This window comes from Phodopus roborovskii, unplaced genomic scaffold, assembly GCF_943737965.1.
Source record: "Phodopus roborovskii unplaced genomic scaffold, PHOROB, whole genome shotgun sequence".
Lineage (NCBI taxonomy): Eukaryota > Metazoa > Chordata > Mammalia > Rodentia > Cricetidae > Phodopus > Phodopus roborovskii.
Window position 1 is genome coordinate 25,243,546 of NW_026126480.1, and position 13,863 is coordinate 25,257,408.

Here is a 13,863-nt window from a genome sequence, read left to right on the forward strand (position 1 = left end):
AGTAGATTGGTCCTGCCAAGAGATATATCTTGCTGTGAAGAAAAGACTTAGGTTTTTAAACATCTTAAATGCCATATTCTGTAGGTCTCTGAAGTGTTTGAAGATTACTTATCTAAAATATATCTATTTAATTTTGAAAACATACCTAACAGACAAGTGTTACAAGTAAGGTTTTTCCCTGCTGGTCTGGACCCACCGCTGCACCAGCCCCAAATAACACACACTTTATTAGATATAATTCTGTTGGCCAGTTACTAGCTTCTTATCGGCTAGCTCTGTCTTAATTATTAACCAATTTCTATCAATTTAAGTTTCCACGTGGTCTTATCTTACCGGAGAGAGGGGCTAGCGTTCTACCTCTCCATCCTCCATCTTGGATCCTCCCTACTCCGGAATCCTCCTTGTTTCCTAGTCCCACCTATCTTGCTTTCCTATTGGCCAACAGTGCTTTATTCATTAACCAATAAGAGAAACATTTACAAAATGACATCTCCCATCAGACAAGTATGATAGTTATAGATTATCGTTATAGATAACTGTTAACCTGTATTTTTTAAATTATCCTAAACTGTGTGTAATAATAACTTTCAAGGACTAGAACTTTTATATTACTCTTTTTTGTTTTTTGAGACAGGGTTTTTCTGTGAAACAGTCGTGGCTGTCCTGGAATTTGCTCTGTAGACCAGGCTGGTCTTGAACTCACAGAGATTCTCCTGCCTCTGCCTCCCAAGTGCTGTCCTACTATATTACATTTTTAAATGAGCCACATAGGTACAATACCTTAAACAAGGGTAGATAAACATAACTTTAAATTTGTATCAATATACAAATAATCCATACCAATGTAAAATATTTGAGATTAATAGTTGTCATTTTACCCTATATTCCTATACCCCCAGTAAGTGATGACAAAATATCCATAGCCCACTAAATGACCAAAAACCACCCATCCCACCTCCACCTCATGGGAATGTGGACATTGTGTTCTCTAAACTGCTTCCTGTTGTCTGTGAGTGATAGCATCCCCAGGGGACACTGAAGAAATTGAGATAATGGTCAAGTTCTAAGAAAACAAGCTATAACATTTGTTGTATAGTCTCTATGTAATGGGAAAGTACAAGACTTATCTGAAGTCCTGGCTAGAATAGTCTGTGGGGCTGGACCTTCTCAGCCAGCATCCTTGAAGCTATTCTGGATACAGAATTCTGAGGAAACTGTAACAGAGGCACTCTGAAAGGCTGGATCACGTGGGCCACCCATTTTCATTGATGTCTGGTCCACTTGCTCTGAAAACACAACTTTTAAAGGTAAAATACATATTTGTATTAACACAAGTATGGACTGTGCATTGTACACAAGCCAAAGATGTAAAAGACATCTATCAACTTTAAAAGTTTGTTTGGACTGTATAACCAAACCTCTCTCCATGACATGTGAAAGGATGTTATGTAATAAGTCATAAAGACTCTGACCAACAAGATTTATAATGTGATCCAGTCTTAGAGCTGTTCCCATGTAAAGGGGTTTTTGTTTTTGTTGTTGTTTGTTTTTTCTACGTATATGTCTTTATGTCTGTAGCCAAGATTTTCAGGGGGTCTCCCCCAATCAAATCTGGTCTCCATTAATTTTGAGGGAACCTGTAGCCTTTCATTTCCTATGGGAACAAAAGCATAGCCTCTCCCCCAACTTAATATGTTTTCTGAATTCTATTTTAAAGTTAAAACATCCCTAAAGTATTTAAGCTGTTTTAATTCAGCAATTCCTTTTATGATCCTATGTCTTCAGCAGCTGTTGTTTGCTCATCAGCATTCAAAAATCCAAAGTCAACAAAGCATTATAAATGATCCAGACTCCTTGTGCAATTCTCATCCTTGTTTTTTTATAATATTACTTCACTCTTGCTTTAAAGACTTATTTTTATAAACTACTTTTTCCTATGACTATACCCATGTTCTTTTCCTTCCTATGCACCTAATCACACCGTAAGTAACCTGTTTAAAGTTTTTTTTAGTCTGGACCTGTTTTACTGTGCACCTGTAGCATTTTCTGATCACATGAGCCAAACCTTAAACTGCTAAGTGGCTGTGCCCCTCCTCAGGTACATGCGAACCGAGCCTTAAGCTTGCAAGTCTGGCTGAGAGCTGCATTTAATTATCCCAGTTCTATCAAATTGGTGACCACACTGTGACAGGTGTTTTTGTTTAGCTTGCTGTTTCTACTTAGCATGCTGTCTGCTCAAATGTTCTGCTCTACAGCAGCACCTCCTAAAGGAACAGTATCCATTTTTTGTTGTTTTGTTCTGTTTGTTTGTTTTTTTTTTTTTTCAGCTTTCTCAGGCCCTATGTGGAAATTTGGGCTCCTTGTTGGGCACCATAGTTTTGTTTCTTGAATTTAATAATAATGCAAAATGCATGTGTTGACTAATACATACTCACATATAACTTCTTTCTCATACCCATAACTCAACAGTGGGTGAATCCAGAGGAATGACCATGATCATCATGTAAAGCAGACTATATTAATATCTCCAAGGTTTATTCCAACTCATTCCTTTTATACTGTTTGATGAGATAAATCCACAGGAAAACCATGGTTTCCAAGGTCAGCCCAACTTTCAGCCAATTAGGCTTGACATTGGGCTGCTCCAAGATATGAAACTTTGACCATGTTCAAGAGCGGCTCAGGAACAGAGCCAGTAACCACCAGCGACAAAATCAGACAGTACCAAAGATGGTACCATATTGCCTCACCTGACTTCTTATGCTTAGCATATAAAAACATTCTGCAAGTTGTGACTCTCTTTTATCTTCCTACATCTGTGGAATTTTTTGCTTTTGTCTTTCCTGAATTCAGCTATCTAGATAGCTTCCAAGTACAGATACTAACCACTAAGCAAGACAACCTGAGTTCAATGCCCAGATCTTACATAGACGTTGAGAGCCAAGTCCCACAACCCTCACACATCATGCACTATATTATATATACCCCATTAATACACACACACACACACACACACACACACAAACACACACATTTAATTCCATGAACTTCCGCCTATTAAAGCCACTGTTACTGGAGCTTCTCTTGCCCACCTTATTCAGAGCCTCCTTGCCCCAAACAGACACACAAAAACTTACATTAATTATTAAACTGTTAGCTGATAGCTAGGGCTTCTTATTGTGTAGCTCTCTTTTAATTATTAACCCATTTCTGTTAATCTATGTATTTCCACGTGGTCTTGGCTTACCAGAGAATGCCCAGACTTGTCACTCCTTTGTGGTCTACATGGTGTCTGATCTCTGGCGGGTTCTCCTGCCTACCTTTCCCAGAATTCTCCTCATCTCCTAGTCTCACCTATCTTCCTACCTCATTGGCCACACAATGTTTTAGTCATCAACCAATAAGAGAAACATATATATAGAAGGACTTCCCCCATCAAGCCAGGGCATGGACAGGTGTCCCACAACTCAGCTCTCCATTATTAGTGATAAACTAAGCAACTTGAGCAATGTGCTAAGTGACTTTTTCTTGTATCAGTAAAATGATAGCAGGGTAGAGAGTAAAAATCTCTAGTTCTAGACAGGCAGCAAGTGGCTAAGAAATATCAGCACCATAAGAACTAGTGCAGAGCTGGAGAATGGCCTGGCATTTAAGGTCACTTGTTGCTCTTATAGAGGATATTCCTAGCTCCCACATGGTGACTCACAACCACCTGGGTCCTGAGTGGTTTTAGATGATTGTGAGCCACCATGTGGATGCTAGGATTCAAACTCAGGTCCTCAGAACAAGCACTCTTAACTACTAAGCTGACTTTGCTGCTCCTCCTATAATGAATTTTAATAACTGTTCCTATTATTACCTACTTCCATTCTCTCCTGCAATCCACTCTGACATGGCTTCTACCAATCTTTGACACTATAGTGCAAAACTTTGATTATATCAGATTCCTATGTTCCTAAACCTTGTCTTAGCTCATTTCTTCCTTGCCTTGTTAGCAATATCTGTTGTTATGACCCAATGAACATCATGCAGGGATATGTGTGCCCCTGTGTTGAAGAAGTTCTGCTGAGATCATCCCATCCCTGAGCACATGGAGGTACTTCTTCCTAACTTTATCCCCCTAGAAGATATACCTGGAGGGAAAGACATTGCTTTCCAGCCATCCCATAGCCTACTTGTTTAATAGTCCCCAGGAAGACAGTCTTTTGAAGCTTCCAACAAAAGTAAAATTGGAAGCATTTGTTGACTCCTTAAAATTCAGATGGTATGTGCTTGAAATGTCCCCTCTGGAGCAGTTGGCCAGGAGGGCCTAGTTTTCTGAGGTGCTGGACATGCAGTCTAGGGCCTTACCATGTGAAGGTAGCACTCTACCCCTTAACCACACCCACAGCCCCACATGATCAGATAGATCAGGTCCTAAAGGCACTGGCCTGGTGAGCTACTTAGTGTAAAAGCAGATGACTACAAAGCAAGCAGCACCATGTACTTGTCCACAGACCTTTCTTGCCCTCTGCTCTCCTGCCATGGATGACACAGAGCCCTTGATACTTGGTACAATGTTCTTGAGTGTCCCAACCTCAGAACTAGAAGAAAATTGTTTTGTTTTTGTTTTGTTTTTTTTTTTTGGGGGGGGGGAAGGGGTCTTCTCCTCCTCCTCCTCCTCCTTCTCCTTCTTCTGAAACTGGTAGAACTTGGGGCCTCAACATACTAGGTATGTGCACCACCACTGAGTTATATATAGTTCAACCCCTAATTTTGTTGTCTTTATTTCTTAGTTTTTGTAGACAGGGTTTCTCTGTGTAACAGCTCTGGCTGTGCTGGAACTCACTCTGTAGACCAGGCTGGCTTCAAACTCTTAGAGATCTTCCTGACTCTGCCTCCTGAGTGCTGGGATTAAAGGTGTGTGCCACAATTGCCCAACATTTTTTTTTAAAGGTGTGTGTGTGGGTCTTACTTTCTTCCCCAGGATGGTCTTGAACTCCTGAGCTAAAGGTTAAGGTAACTATTTGCATGCCCCCCACCATGCTCAGCTTGTGTGTGTGTGTGTGTGTGTGTATGTGTGTGTGTGTGTGTGTGTGTGTGTTGCTAGAGACTGCACCAGGGTTTTGCACTCACTGGGGAGAACTCTACCACTCAGCTGCATTCCAATCTTTTCTTTATAAATTAACCAGTCTGTGGTATCCCATCATGGTGATATAAAATAGACTAACAGAATGTCCAGTTACGTGTCCTCAGTGAAACTGGGAGAGAACATGAGGCTCGAGAGATGGCTCATTAGTTAAGAATGTGTCCCACTCTTATAAAGGACCCAGGTTCAATTCCCAGAATCCACATAATGACTCACACTCATCTGTAACTCCAGTTCCAGGGGTCTGATGCCCTCTTCTGGCCTCGGTGGGCACCAAGCACACACATGGTACACAGACATGTAGGGGAAATTTTTTTAAATAAAAATTTTAAAACCTAAATAAAAATTAAAACTCTCCTTGGTTCTTCCAGCTCACGCTCATTCTTCGCTGTTTTGTCCTATCTTCTTTGTGCTATATGCTATTGTTCCTCTAAGAATGAATCACTCTGAAGCATGTATTCCTGCCCTCTGCATGGAAGTTCCCTCACCAGCTTAGCTGCAGCTGCTGTCGCTGCCAGTCTTCCCCCCCTCTTCCTCCTTCCCCCCTCCTCCTTCCTCTGACCCCTCCCTCCTTCCCCTCCTCCTCTTCTCCTTTTACTTTGACCAACTACAGATCTTCACTGAGAACCTACTGTGTACCAGGCACTCTTGCAGAGCACCTAAGTTTGTTTCCCAGCACCCATACCAGACAGCTTACAACCCGCTGTAACTACAGCCCTAGGAGATCCAACATCCTCCTTTGACCTGTACACGCATGTGCACACGCGCGCGCGCGCGCGCGCACACACACACACACACACACACACACACACACACACACACACACACACTTTTACGAATAAAATAGAAGCAGATGCTGTATACCTGTGTGCTGTTCCTGTCACCCGACAGGTGGCACTGGCAAACAGCCCCGCCTTAGGCAGACACTGGCATCTGACTCAGTCTTTCACAGCAGACATCTTTCTGTGCTCACTTGACATTGTCCACTCCCCTTTCTGCTCTTCCATGTGTTTTCAAGCTTGCTTCAATGCCTCTGAGTTCCACGGAAGCCAGTGTCTACACTTCTGTGTTTCCTTCTTGCTGCTTTGGGTGATTACCAAAAGAAGAGAGAGAAGTGACTTCACTTTTCCGTCTCCGAACTGAAGCGCACATTAACTTGAACGCAACATTGTTACAGCATGAGCTTTTGCTGGCCTGATTTCCGAATATCAGACCCCACCTCACTCTCACAAGGCACCCCTCAATTACTTCTGGCTCAGGAAAAATGAAGGAATACCTGCTGCGTGCTCCCCACAAACTAGGTCCCCCACTACCAAGCGAGGCTGTCCTTATCCTCCCTGGTATCCACAAGTGCTGCTCACTACCGGGAGAATTGCCTTACAGATTCTCGTTTGCACTCAGAGAGGGCTACCACTACCGCCAGGGCCTTACCTCCAAGATTGAATTCCGCACTGCCATTTTGCCTGCCAATCCGCAAACTACACGAAGCCATTTCCAAACAAATTGCTATATTAGAAATAAAAGATCAGGCCTGAAAATTGAGTTCACCTAACTAAAGTGGATCACATGGGACTTAGTAATGAGCATCCACACAGCTAAAACCAAAGATAGACATCTCACAACCCACAGCTCCGGTTACTCTGGTGACTGGTCCTCTTTCATTACACAGACTCTTTCTTAGTATCACGAACACAGCGAGGCGTTCTTGTCTGGAATGTTGTCCTTGGGCCATTGCTTCTCAACCAGGGATGGCTTTGGCTCCATCCCCACGGGACATTTGTGGTTGGTCATGGTTGAGAGGTGCTGTTGGAATATAATGGGCAGAGGCAGATGCCACTGATGAACACAATCCCACACCCAAGAGACTCACAACAGAGTGACCTGGTCCAGGATATCACTCCTGTGCGGCCCCGAGAAGCCAGCCATCGGCCTAGGTAAGGTGAGAGCCTGTCCCAGGAGTACCGAATGTTACAAATACATATTTATCACAGAGTGTGTAGGTACCTCTACCATTCAGAATCCGGCTCTAAGGCCTGCCACGGTGCAGCCAATCAGCTTGAACACGTGCTTCTGTGACCAGGGAAGCCCCACATCTTTTGCTCTATGTCCTTGAAACAGTATGAATAAGTGTTACGAAGGTCTGTGCGCTGCACCACTACATGTGTTAGAGAGAAACGCTGCTGCAAGATTCCAGGAGAGCGGCAAAAGCCTTCCATTCTGTGTGGGCCCGTCTCTCCCTGATGGGTTATAGATTCCAGCACAATGGAGCAGTGCCTGAAAAGGACAACTGGATGGAACAGAGAAGACCAATTTTTAAGAGATAATACCGGGCTGCAGAGATCTCTATGGCTAAGAGCACTTGCTGGTCTTGCACAAGACTTTGGTTCAGTTCTCAGCACCCACATTAGGTGGCTCACAACTTCTGTAACTCCAGCTCCAGGGCGTCTGCTGCCTCTTCTGGTCTCTTCGGGCACTAGCACTCATGTGCACATATCTCCATTACATACACATATACATGTAATTCAAAAATATTTCTTAGAAAGAGTGAGAGAGTAGATGGGATCTTCTCAAATGGGCTGAAGACATTTACCCATAGGCTGAGAATCACTACAAATCCCAATTAGGATGAAGACAAAATCGCATTGAAGCCAGGTGTAGTGGCACATGTATTCGAGCCTAACACTCAGGAGCAGACTCCCCAGCAACAGAAGTGGCATCCTATCATCTTGTCATATCCTTCACAAGGGAAGAGTTACTAGCTCCAGCCCATATTTAAGGGGAAGAGACTGCAGGGTATGAATTCCAAGTGGGAAGAGTCAGGGGTGGTCTCAGGGGCTGCCTATTACAGTGAAGTTGGGTAGTAAACAGATAAGGAACAACCCAAAGTAGTAACCCAAAGGAACATTTGGGGATTTTCTTGCTTGCTTTTTTTTTTTTTTTTTTTTTTTTTTTTTTTCAGGTCTCTGTGATTCAGGATAGATTTAGATTTACAGTCCTTCTGTCTCAGCCTCCTGAGTGCTGGAATTACAGACATGTGCCACGAGGCCCAGCTTCAGTCTGGTGCTTTCTAAGTTGAAGACATACTTATGACCCAGGTGTTTGCAATATTACATGCAGCAGCTCTGAGCATGAAGCACCCAGGTGTCCTTCAGCAGTGCAGAAGAAAAAGGATAGGTAGGTGTTCATTCAGTACGTATGATATTGGAGCAGAAGTGATGGGAATTACATCCAACCTGACTGATTGATCTTCAGTGGGAAAGAAACAAACAAACACATCCTATGGCTAATCTCCACTGTTTTAACCAGCCTTGGGGCTGTCCAGGAGACACTCCCGAGCACTCCTGGGAGGGCTCTTCCAGAGAATGTCAACTGAAGAGCAAACACCCCAAATGTAGGCCCCACAGGCTGCAGTCCTGGGCTGAATAGGAAGGGGGAAGTGATCTGTGTATCAGCATTCTTCTTCTTCTGCTCTCCTCCCATCTCCCATGGTTTCCTACACATGCATGGTACACATACAGGCAAGCAGGCAGACACATATACACATAAGATCAATTTTTTTGTTGTTTAAAAAAAGAAGAACTAGCAAACAAACATAAAAGACATATTGTATAACAATGCACATCATTTGTTGAAATTTTCTTTATTCCTGTAATCTTGTTTTTTTTATCAAGGAAGAAACAATTCTTTAAATTCAAAGTTAAAGAATTATATATATATATATATATATATATATATATATTAATTATGTATATATGCACATATTTTTAAGATAGTCTCATTATATAATCTCATGATACATAGTGGTCTTAAACTCACTAGATAGCCTATCTGGCTTTTAACTCCACGTAACCCTCCTGCCTTAGTCTCCCAAGTACTGAGATCAGATGTATGCCATCATACCCAGCTGGAATTCTCTCTCTCCCACAACTGAGAATTAAGCCCAGAACTTCACAGGCTTATGCCCCAGCCCTACTTGAGAACCTTTGATAGGAGTCATATTCTTTCAGGTTTGACTAAGTGAATGGAAAATCATATTTATTAACATTTTTGAGCCAGGCATGCTCAAAAATCCCCAGCCCTCAGGAACAGACTTGAGGTTGGGCTGGACTACACAGTGATGTGTCATAGCAATGATAAAAATAACTTCACAAAACAAGTCAAGCTAACGTATGAGCTGAATATGGTGGTGCATGCCTTTAATCCCAGCACTTTGGAGACATAGGCAGGAAGATCTCTGTGAGTTCGAGGCCAGCCTGGTCTACATAGTGAGGTCCAAGCCAGCCAGAGGTGCATAGTGAGACACTATCTCAAACAAACAAACAAACAACCCAAACCAACCAACCAACCAACCAACCAACAGCAACAAAGATATGGCCTTTGTCATTTCTTCACTGGGTTAGGTAAACCATAAAGAAAAGCTGGTGTGTGGCTAGCACAAAAGTGGGGAGGATGCTTGCTGGGGCAGTGACCTCCTCAGCAGTCCAGCTGGGGGCAGCTGGTGTCCTGACACATATCTGGTGTCTGTGTACCTTCTGTGTGTGCACTGTGCTTTGTCTACACAACACATGGAGTGAGCTGTGGCCAGTGTCTGTGTTTGGGGGCCTCCTTCAGGTAGGAATCCACAGTCAAACACAGGAAGGAAAAGTAGGCTCACAAACCCCACCATTTCCAGCAGGGTTTGCCTTGAGGAGCTGAGGCCTCACTTCCTGTAAGAGGTTCAACCTCTCACTGGTCACACTGCGGCAGATCAGGGAGAGGAGGGGCAGGGGTGGGCTGAGTACCTGGTGTCGGGAGTGCTTGTTTGCAGGGTAGTTACTGGGGCTCACTCAGAAACCACCAGCCTTCCCCATGTGGCTTTCATGAGAAGACACAAGAACAGTCTCCAACGCCCCCACCCCCGACTTCAATGAAAAGGTCAAGGGAATTTTCCTTCCCTTTAAATGCAATGACTCTTTCTTGGGCCCAGAAAGAATTATTTATCAGGGGCTCACGATACTCCGCGTGCCTTTACAGGGCCCGGCTGGTAGCTCTGAGGCACAACAGACAACTTTCTTCCTGAAAGCTCAATTTATAGGCCAACTTCAAAGCCTGGGTCCTCAGAGCAGGGCGCCAGGCTCCAGTTTGGGGACTGACATCAAAGGGACTATACAGGATGATGTGGTGTCAGGTGGACAGCCGCAGGGCTGCAGGAGCGGTCCTCCAAGGACCTGCCTGTCCTCTGCACCTGGAGGGCTCAGGGAGGCAGCTCCTTCGCGGCCAGGTTCCTCGGGTCCTAGCTTCAAAAGCCCTGGGCTGCTGCAGGTGACTGCCTGAGAGGGCAGAGGGTGAGTAGAAGAAGGCCGGGGCAGAGGGGTAGCGGAGGACCCCCAAACCTGTGCTCCTTGGCCAGCCCTTCAGAGAGGAAGGGCTTAAACATGGGTGAACCACCTCAAGCCTGCTGTCCACAGAAGGGATCAGACACGAGGGCAAAAGTGACAATGATGGACTGAGCTCTCCACCCAGGGGCTGTGCACAACAGTGACCTCGTGTGGACCCCCTGATGACCCAGGTGGGGCAGACACTGCTAGTGCCAATTTTCAAATGAGGGAACTGAAGCTTTGGGGAAGAATGGGTGGCTTGCAGGATTCCATACTTGCTGCTTTTACCACTGCTCAGGGAATTAAGGATGCTTCCCGGGATCCAAGCCATACAACTGAGGCAGGCAAAATCTTCCAAGATAAGTGTCCCTAGCAATGGCATGTCATCATTCATTCATGGAACAATGATTTTAGTGATTGCTGTGAACACTAGGATAATAAGGAAACAAGACAATATCCCCACTCTCATAAGCTTATGTATTTTAAATCTTATTGTTATTGTTTGTGTGTGTGCATGCATATACATGTGTGCCACAGTGTACATGGGAAGGACAGAGTATATCTTTGTGGAGTTGGTTCTTTCCTCCCACCTTTATGAAATCCAGGGATTGAAGTCAGGCCTTCAGGCTTGTATAGCAAGTACCTGTACCTGCTAAGCCATCTCACTGGCCTACAGCTTATGTTCTTACAAAGAAAAAGACTAGATGTTTGATACATGGTATATTACTATAACTTAGGTGTAGACAACTGTAAATATGTATGTATACATACATATATTTAAGTTTTTGAGATTTTATTTACTTTTATTTATATATATGGATGTTTTTTGCCTTGTGTATGTGTATGGGATTCAGTGCCCATGGGAAGGCATTTCATCTGAAATGTGTGTTATAGACAGTTGTTAGCTACCATGTGGATGCTGGAAACTGGATTCGGTCCTTTGGAAGAACAGCCAGTGATCTTAATGAGTCCACCATCTTTCCAACGATATTTTTTTCCTTAGTGTTTCCTATGAGATCAAGAATCATTTTCAGGCTGGTGCTAGTGGTGATGCTGGTGGTGCATGCCTTTCATCTCAGCACTTGGGAGACAGGCAGGTAGATCTCTTGTGAGTTTGAGGCCAGCCTGGTCTACAAAGTGAGTTCCAGGACAGCTAGAGATGTTACACAGAGAAACTCTATTTTTAGCCCCCTCCCCCCCCCAAAAAAAGAGCCATTTTCAGCTGGGTGTAGTTGTGCACATCTTTAATTCCAGCACTCTGGAGGAAGAGGCTAGCCTGGTCTACATAGTAAACTCTAGGCCAGCCAAGGATATATATTAAGACACTATCTTGGGGCTGGAGAGATGGCTCCGCGGTTAAGCACACTGGCTATTCTTGCAGAAGACAAGGTTCAATTCCCAGTACCCACATGGAAGCTACAACTGTGCATCACTTCAGTTCCAGGGAATTAAGCACCCCTACAAATCACAGAAATAAAATTAAATACATAAAAAAAAAAAAGACACTGTTTCAAACCAACCAAGAACCTTGTTTTTGTTTTTTGTTTTTTGTTTTTTTTTTCAAGACAGGGTTTTCTCTGTGTAATAGCTCTGGCTGTCCTGGAACTCACTTTGTAGACCAGCCTGGCCACAAACTCACTGAGATCCACCCACCTCTGCCTCTCTGGGTTCTGGGATTAAAGGTGTGCACCAACACTGCCTGTCAATCCAAGGACCATTTTCAATATGTTCTCATTTAATCCTTATAATAAATTGACTGTGGGACAAACCAGCAATCACTTTATTTTATAAGCAGATGAGGAATAACACGCTCCAAGAGCCAGGGCTGGCAAAGCAGAATTGGGTTCTGGATAGGTTGGTTCCCCATGGTGCTCTCCCCTTTGGGGCCCTTCTACCTTAGACAGGAGTTGACCAATCAGGGCCCAAGTGTGGGCAGCAGGCAGGGGACATGGTGAGATCCTACTTGGAGACAATGCCTCTGCTTGATGTAGCCCAGACAGCCAAACACCCCAAGGCTACCCTGGTCCCAGAACTGCCAGGTAAGCCCACGTTGCAGGATATCTGATCACACTGTGAACCTGGAGGTTGCATTATTCACTGGGAAAAAAAAACATTTCTAGCTGTGGTGTGGCTCACCTCTAGCACACACTAATCCAAAAGCTTTCTACTTGAATTTGTAAACAGGGTTAAATGAAGTCAACCATAGGTCAAGAGGCAGAACAAGCAACCAGCTGATAGGAAGTGGACATAGGATTATTAAGGAAAAAAAAAACATAGAGAGTCAGAGAAAGTCATGAGGGGAGAGAGACACACAGTGAGGAGAAGGAAGAGACATTCAGTTTGAGGAGGCTAATTGGAGATGGCTTAGGAGGAGGAGAAGGTTTCTGGGTGCTTTTTCTGCCTCTCTGAGCTAGCAGGCTTTTACCTCAGCATCTGGTTCCCGAGTCCTTATTGGTAAAATAGAAAATGTGTTAACAACAGGCGTGCAACCCACCAGCCTGTGCTGGGCCAAGTCTTGGTGATTAGAATTGGAAGAACATCTTGATATATATATATATATATATATATATATATATATATATATATATATTTCATTGAAACCATTGAGGGCTAAAGAGGTGGCTTATAGTTAAGAGCGTTGACCTAAAGGAATCTAGGTTCAGTTCCCAGTATCCATCCAGGTTCCCAGGGATCTGATGCCCTTATCTGGCCTCTGCAGGCACCAGGCATGCACATGGTTTATATACATACATGTAGGCTCATACATATCTATATAAACTAAACCTTGTAAAAAGTGTGTGAGTACACATGTGTGGAGGGTGGTGAACAACTTAAGGGGATCAGACTGCTCCTTCCTTCCACAACATGGGTCCTAGAATCCAACCCAGGTCAATATAGTCAGGCTTGTCTAGAAACATCTTTAACCTCTGAATCAGTTCCAACATTGCTATAATCATATCTGCCACAAAGTAACTGACATAATGAATGGTAACAGGCAGAGCCAGTGAGATGGCTTAGCAGGTAAAGGCGCCTCCCACCAAGCATGACCATCTCAGTTTGATCTCTGGGACCCACATAATAGAAGGATAGAACTAACATCTAAAGGTATCCTCTGACATCTACACAGGCTGTGGCATGAGTGTCTCCCTACCCCCCCAAAATAAATAAATGAATATCATTTTTTTCAAATGGCAACAAGCATCATGAGCAATAAAAGTCTAGCAAATGAGTCTAACTGGATGCTAGCAGGAGGAAATGTGACCTCGAACTGGATGCTAGCGGGAGGAAACGTGACCTCGGAGCATCAGAGGTAGGAAAGTTTCTGGCTCCCTCTCACATGCCCTCCTCCAGACCAAAGCTCCATAACTGAAGTCCTTT